The following is a 6,000-nucleotide window of genomic DNA, read 5'->3' as shown; positions in this document are numbered from 1 at the left end:
TTTCTAAAGCTGGGGTTATACAAATCAGCCACAAGGTTTTCATGCGGAACAATTAGATGCCACCGAAGATGTGCATCCCAGAGCTTCCCAGCCGATGCTGCCTATAGATAGATGTTAAGCATGAATCAGAGATGAAACAAAGGGATTTTAAGGGAGGCCTTGTGAATTTTTTTCCTTTTGTTTAATGTATATATGATGCTCTCACAAGTCTTATCCCTAAACAAAATATGTGGATGGATGAATAGCTAGCTAGCTAGCTAGAGATACAGATATAGGTAGGTAAAAAAAGAGATAAAGATAGAGATAGAGATGATAGAGATGGCAGAGAGATAGAGAGATGATATAGATATAGAGATTATATATATAGATATAGATATATAGATATATAGACATAGATATAGAATCCATTACCATTTAATATGCTTCTATTAATATAATTCTACTTCCACTAAAATGGCAGACTGTAAGATTGTAAAAAAAGTTACTGCAGCAAAGTTTTCAAATTCTGAGCTCATAAGCAGGTAATAGAACCCCATCCTTGTGGGGGTGGAGGTACTGGAATGAAGCCAAAATCAAGTCAGACCATTAAGTACACTGAACTTCTTAAAACCAGTTGAGTGATATGTGGATCGTTAAACACTCAAATACAAGTTGTTAGATGAATCCAATGGAATAATTAAAACTGAATTTGCAATAAATAAGCTTAGCAGTTGCACTCCAAAAAATATCCTAGATGGGGATCCTTTCTCACAATTTGATATACTACAAGATTACTAGTCTTTGCCGTTTTTTAAAGAGGCTCAAACTAATTACTTCACCACCACCCCATCCATTTTATTATGTACTAGTGACCCGGTGCATGGAATTGTGCACATTGAAGGGAAATTAATTAGAAGGTGGCCTGCGGGGCAGGACTGGGCAAGATTGGCCGAATATGCCCTGGAGCCAACCTCCCACAATCTCTCCTCTGTGTCTGTGGAGTGAGCGGGGTCCCTCCGGCAGGTGGTGTCCCTTGGCCTGGCCTGTGGGGATGGGGCCAAAACCGGCTCTCTGACATCCCCTGAGGGGTCCCGAAGTGCGTGCAAGAGGGCACTCTGCAAAGTTGCTGTAGTACAGGGTGTGGAACGCAAATGAAAGCGTGCAATAAACAAATTCGGGGCCGACAGTGCCCCAGCAGCAACATAACCCAAGGCTGAAGGTGGAATCATGTAGCCCCATGAGGAATCAGGCTCCCTTCTCTCTGGTTTGGGGGTGGGTCACCTGAGAACCACTGCTGCCAAGTCACCGCAGCTCCTGCATTGAGCGTCTGACCCCTGGTGATCAGTACATGTCATAGCAACTGGTTGGATGGTAGGAGGGACACTTAGCATATTAGCCTTTATATATATATATATATATATATATATATATATATATATATATATATAATTTATTTTCTTAACAAAGTCATCCCCATATAAGAAGAGGTGATATCAGTACCAGGACAGTCAGGCTGTGTTATGCTGTGGTAATAAAATATCTGTCTCTTAAGCCGCTCCTGTGAGAGTTCCATGCCCATCTCCAGTTAGCAGAGGAGTTCTTCTCATTTAGGGACCGAGGCTGAGAGAATAGCCAACATTTCAACTGGCAGAGAAAAGAGGGGATTGGGGAGCGTCTTGGATCAGCAATTAGATGCCAGAGTCTGGAAGTGACAAATTTTCAGTATGTTCACAACTCTTTGACAACTCTTTGATTTTGTCTAACCTCAGGGGAGTCAGAAGCTCAATTTTCTCATGTAGTGAGAAGGGAAAAAAGTGGGAAATCATTGTCAAAAGCACTAATGCTACCATCGCACATTTTATGTTATTTTGTCTCTGACTTGTCAATCTCAAGATGTCCACACGCCAGTCTTGTTGACGAGAGACACATGAAACCATGGCAAATACGAGTGGTTTTCGTGTTGATTTCATTTAGTCAGTTCAATCAATGTTTTTATTGTTCCTCGTGTTCTATAAAATTCATTCTACTTTAGAAATTGCATACTTTTCAGTGAGTTTTTCTTTTTTAGATCATATAGTGCAAAACTAACAGAGATGATTGTATCTGGAAGTGAATGAGTTTTTCTCAGCACATGGAATGACCTTCTGTAAGAGTACAGGCCACAGTGCTCCACTGGTTCTGCCTTTGATGTATTGGGTTATATATTCATGAATGGTGGTTCTACACTGCCAATATAATGAGCTTGGTAATTTAAAATCTCCAACACGTATGCATTTGCAGTAGTGTAGTGTTAAAGAACAATTTATTCATGACTCTTGTTTAAGAATAGCATGGTAGACTGCATGCAGAGGGACTCACATGATGGCTACAGGGACCCCTGCAATGGGGTTTTGCTGTAGGAAAGAGAGATTGGGCTCAACTTTAAGACATACAAGGAAAGTGTGAATTTATAAGCAAAGAGCAGGGGCGGGAAGGAAGCTGTCAGTGGATGGAAAAACCACAGAGAGGAAACATCAGGAGTCAGAAGAGATTCTGGCTAATCCCACAACAGAATTCATGCAGAATGAAGGCAGGTCAGGGTGGTGAGACATCCCCTGGGAGATGGTGGAGGATGAGGAAGCCGACCGGAGACCAAGGGAGATCTGATGTAGAGGATTCTGGCTAACCTGTCCTTGCCATTATTGTTGCCCCCATTAGGGCACATGTTACAGATTCTTATGAGGAGTGGACACTTTTATGTCTGCCATGTAAATTTTGTGATAGTAAAGAAGCCTACTGGAAGAAGACAAGGGAATGAAGGATGTTGATTTCTCTTAGTGCATCTTTACTTTTACCTCTCAGTAATGATAATTTTTAGTTTATGTATCTGGTCATGGTCATATCTAATTCAATAATGTCACAAAGAATTTCCTTGGAATAAGATGCAGATTACTCTGAATCACATCCAGGGGTGGGCAAACTTTTTGACTCGAGGGCCACAATGGGTTCTTAAACTGGACCGGAGGGCCGGAACAAAAGCATGGATGGAGTGTTTGTGTGAACTAATATAAATTCAAAGTAAACATCATTACATAAAAGGGTACGGTCTTTTTTTTTTTTTTTTTAGTTTTATTCATTTCAAAAGGGCTGGATCCGGCCCGCGGGCCGTAGTTTGCCCACGGCTGAGCTAGTCCCTGCCATTAATTTGTTACATGTAAAAAAAAACTCGCACAAAACAACAATAAATTGTACTAACTTTTCAAATGAATAATATTCATTTCTATAAACAAATTTATCACTAACAACACCTCACAGCTAATTCTTAAATACTTTTAAGGATACATAGCTCTACAGTCAATAATATTGCAATAACTACGTAAGGTGCCTGGTAGGTACTTTAAATATTGGGGGGATCCCTTTTAAATATATAATTGTTTAACCACAATGCTGTACACCTGAAACCAATACAAAATTATATTGAATATAAACTGTATTTGAAAAATAAAATGTAAATAAAAGCAGATATCTCATAGGTAAATTTAGGAGATTTTATAACTAACTAGATGCCCAATGCATGAAATTCGTGAAAAAGTAGGCCTTCCTTCCCCCAGCTGCTGGCACCAGCTTCCCTCTGGCACCCGGGACCCGAGCTTCCCTCACAGCCCCAGCTTCATCCAGAAGGTCGTCCGGAAGGACATCCAGTCTAATTAGCATATAACTCTTTCATTATTATAGGTAGTTTGAATAGAAGAAATTTAAAAGGGAAGAAAATCTATAGGTATAGAAATATCATTAAACTATTTTTTTAATTTTTAATTTTATTTGTTACCCTTACCTAAAGGTATTTTTCTATTTATTTGTAGAGAGAATAGAAGAGAGGGGGAGCAATGGAGAAAGAGATGCAGCAATGTGAGAGAGACTCACCAATTGGCTGCCTCTAGCATGCACCCTAGCTAGGGCCTGTGTTGGGGGCCAGATGTAAGCTGGCAAGGTCCTTGCACCTGTAGGGGCTAGCAAGGCTGGGATACTTACCCACACAGTTTTCCCAGACTTGTTTGGATGGCGTTTATCAGTAGAATAAGAGCAACATTTGTAGAATGAGAACAGCCTTTCATAGCTTACCAAGAAGTCTGTAATTATTTACTGAGATATGCTGTACTGAGAACTTGTCCTTCTGCTGTGTCCCTCCCTTAGAGATTAAGAGGAACAAAGAATACATTCCTCTTGGCAGACCTCCTATTCAGTGTGTTATGTATAAATAGTATTGTGTGGCTAATAAAGTTGCTTCAGTTCATCAAGAGAACTGGGGTCCTCCCGACCCCACTTTTCTGTCTTTCTTTCTTTTCTCAATTCCCACCTCCCTGCCTCAGCCCGGCTCAACCCTGTCAGGCTGGCCCTGACAGGCCTGGCATCTAGCCTGCAACTGAGGTACATACCCTTGACTGGAATTGAACCCAGGACCCTTCAGTCCATGGACTGATACTCTACCCACTGAGCCAAATTGGCTAGGGCTCATTAAACTATTTTAATGTTATATATTCAGGTAATGTAAACTGTTACTTTTGAATTGAATCTACTTTGTTTTATCTCACATTTTCCACTCTCTCTTTTTTCCTTAATGCTATCCACTAAGTTAGCTTCCTTTTTTTGCAATGGAGTTAAATCGGAACATCAAGATCAGAGCGGAGGCCACTTGTTTCATTCCCAACTTCCTTTGATGTGCAGGGATGGTAACACCTCATACACCTTTCGCCCTGGTTGTTAGAAGCGCTGTGCAATGACATATGAGAAATCACTTTACAAACTCTAACTGCAATTAAAAGATATACTTAACTGTGTGTTTACACTCTGCTCCTAGGATACTTGAGACACATATTTATACATTAAAACTAAACAACAGAAGCTCAAAAACATGCTTATCTCCCGTGAATATAAAATTAACTCCTGGAAGCAGATAGCTTGTTTTGTAACAGCTATTTACCAGTTTCTTAGTTTTCCGTGAGTTTTTGTATGGTTCTCATGAATAGTTTTGCATAATATTACTACAGTGTTATTTTCAGGACACATTTTGAGAGCATTGGAGCCAGTGGGAAATAAACATGAAAACCTCGGGGGAAGTATGTAATAATTTTTATGGAAAAATGATCTTCTATCGGGATAAAAATTAGAGATGTAAACATTTTGCTTAAATGTTTCCATATTTTCATACTGGTCTTCCCATCTCTAGTAAAGTTCAACCCAGTGAAGAAGGAAATTCAGCAACGAATTAGGAAGTGACTAAGTTTTGTCATATTCATTACTATATTAGTGACATTTACAAGTTTACTTTAATAATTAAATTATGGCTATTGACATGAATGCCATCGTACAGTCAAGTAGCTTAGAAAAGAACAGCAAAATAAAACCTCAAAGTGAGTTAATACATAATTCCCCAACAATTAGTAAAAGAGAACCATAAGGTACACCTGGAAAAGGAATAAAAAAAAGCTGTATTTTTAAATTCTGAAATTAAAAAAATCATTTGCCAAGTCTAACTTAAAAATATTTTAAATTAAAATGTAATAGATGAATAGCACAAGCAATGTAATGACATAGGAAGGAACTACTCTGTGGATATACTTTTAAAAGCTATGATCACATTATATACAATTATGTAACAACACATTAAAATTTTGGGTTAAAAAATATTTTCTCTGCAATGTACATTACTATCAGAAAAAATGAATAGATCAATAACTAGTAAAACTCGCCCAAGAATGATGACACATCTCTACCTGAAAGTTAGCAGACCCCTCTATCACAATACCTTTCATAAATATAATACATCCTATAACAGTTAAGCATTTATAGTGTGAAGTGCAAGTTAAAACTAACCAAGTGATAGTTATAAAATGGCAATAGACTAGTATTAAGTATCAGTCTTATTAGTGACATTTCAAGTGTAATATTGAGGAAAAAGTACAGCACTGTATTAAAATGATCAAAATGTTTCATTCTAGGAATTTGGAGATAGTAGAGCTTTAGAGACTACACTACACAATC

Source organism: Myotis lucifugus, unplaced genomic scaffold (assembly GCF_000147115.1).
Source record: "Myotis lucifugus unplaced genomic scaffold, Myoluc2.0 scaffold_154, whole genome shotgun sequence".
Lineage (NCBI taxonomy): Eukaryota > Metazoa > Chordata > Mammalia > Chiroptera > Vespertilionidae > Myotis > Myotis lucifugus.
The sequence above is the reverse complement of the archived record's forward strand: the minus strand, read 5'-3'. Positions refer to the sequence as shown.